This window comes from Echinops telfairi, unplaced genomic scaffold, assembly GCF_000313985.2.
Source record: "Echinops telfairi isolate 266 unplaced genomic scaffold, ASM31398v2 ScPeMD7_7468;HRSCAF=8506_0, whole genome shotgun sequence".
Lineage (NCBI taxonomy): Eukaryota > Metazoa > Chordata > Mammalia > Afrosoricida > Tenrecidae > Echinops > Echinops telfairi.
The window spans coordinates 47,080,490-47,082,559 of record NW_022111369.1 but is presented as its reverse complement, the minus strand read 5'-3'; the positions used below and the strand labels follow the sequence as shown (position 1 = coordinate 47,082,559).

The window sequence follows — 2,070 nt, the reverse complement described above, 5'->3', positions numbered from 1 at the left end:
AACTAGAGAAGCTAAACTTTTGCTTGATTTTAAGAAGACCTCAGGGGATACTTTTGGTTTACGATTTAAAGATCTATCAGAGCAACAGTTTTTGATGTACACAAGTTTTGATAGGCTTATTTCCTGCTGTCTCTGCATTCTTACACATGAATGGGTCAAATTTCAAAGATCAAATATAAAAATTCTCAACTGATAGACTTTAAAAATGAACTATGAGACAATAAACTATTAAAGGATTATTTTAAACTCTTACATAAACTATCCCGTTTAATAGGATGCAAATTCCAGAATCTGGATAATGTGTACTTGTAAATATCTAATCCTTTTCAGAGTTTTACAGGGACATAACAGCCCTAGTCTCTTTTTATATCTTTGACACTACTCAGGATGTTGGGAACTTGACATTAATGATCTCATCTGCGGTCCCACTAGCCCTGTGAAGACAGGTTTTACTATTCTCATCATCCAGAAGAGAAGAAGAATGAGCCTTAGAATGGCACGTTTGGGCCTCCAACCCAGAGTTGTCTGAGCTCAAGACTTAAACATCTTAAATAATAATAGCACTACCCTCCTTGTCACCTTCCTTTATCTTTATCTGAGCACCCCATTCTCCCTTCTTTTCTTCTAACACAGTGTGCTCGCCGAGCTGGTAAAACACAAGCCCAAGGCCACAGACGAGCAACTGAAAACAGTGATCGGAAAATTCACTGCTATGGTGGAGAAGTGCTGTACCGAAACAGACCACGAGGCCTGCTTTGGACTGGAGGTACTGGCATTGTCACCACTGTAATAATTTCCATGGCTAATCAGGTTGGGGCTTGAAACAAACAAACCTAGCCCCGCTAAATGTCATGGAGTTGATTCCGACTTACAGCAACCTGGCTAGGGTAGAACTGCCATGGAGGGTTTCCAAAGCACTAACCCTTTATGGGAGTCAACAGCCTCACCTTTCTCCGGCAGAGCCCTGAGTGGGTTCAGACTGCTGACCTTGCTGTTAGCAGTCCAATATGTGGGTTGGACTAGGGTTTGTATGCCTAAAGGACACACCATGCATATATGGTAAAAATAGTTTTTTGCATACAATTGCCTTTAAAACAATCTCGAGTATTAAAAAAAAAGTTTTTTATATGCTGCTGTCATGTAGCATGTTATTATATATTTGTCCTGTCCTGGTTCTAAAATGAAGAGGTTTATGAATATAAGTAAAAATATTTGTAAGGGCTGAAGATCTGAAATCTTTTGTTAGAAATAATAATGAAAAAAACCTTTCGTTTATTTAGTCATTTTCATGGAAAAACTGCTTTATGAATGAATTTGTGATTATACTTGAAAGCTTCCTTTCAGAGATTAGTGAATGAATGGGGAAGCTGATATTTTAATGTCTGAACTATTTTCATACTTTCCCACATAGGTGGAGAGTAATTTTTATCCCTTTGGGGCAGTGACTGTCAGTGAGCTCTCGTCTAAGGCCTTTATTATGAAATTGGAGTTAAAGGATATGATGCATGTGAAAGTATTTTGCCATCACCAGTGTGTAGGTCAATATTAATTTGCATCCTAATAGCAATGCTACTATTTCCCTCATATCTGCCATTTCTTTCTACTCAGGGCCCCATACTTGTTAAGGAAGCTGAAGCTGTCTTGATTTAAAAACAACAGCTGCACGCATCTCCGGTAACTATACTTCAGATGTTTTAAAAATAAGTAATCATAATTCCTATTATCAAAATAGTGAAAATTGACTAACCATTTGCCAAGAGTCATGTAGACCAACCCCTTACAGTGTTCTGCATTCTTCATATAAATTTATTTAATTCTCCAAAGGGTAACATATCTTGGGTATATTATCATTCCCATTGTAGATGGGGAAATTAAGACACATATTGGTCAAGTAATTTGCACAAGGGTCACATGGACAGCAAGGAGGTCAAGCCAGAATTCAAACCGAAGGAGATTGACACTAGAGCATAAGCTCACCACTGTGCTACTTGCCCCAGATGACAAATAACACTGAGTTGTCCCAGTAAGTGGTGTTTCTGCAGTGTGATACTTGAAGTAGGGGATTGGACC

At 38.4% G+C, this 2,070-nt stretch overlaps 1 long non-coding RNA gene across 1 annotated transcript in view; it reads left to right on the top strand.

The window, feature by feature from the left end:
* The first annotated feature begins 633 nt into the window (after window positions 1-633).
* Window positions 634-2,070, top strand: part of LOC123520963 — a 3,204-nt gene continuing 1,767 nt past the window's right edge. The window contains exons 1-2 of the long non-coding RNA XR_006679474.1: window positions 634-766; window positions 1,609-1,674. This is a non-coding gene — a long non-coding RNA (uncharacterized LOC123520963). The remainder of the gene's footprint in view (window positions 767-1,608; window positions 1,675-2,070) is intronic.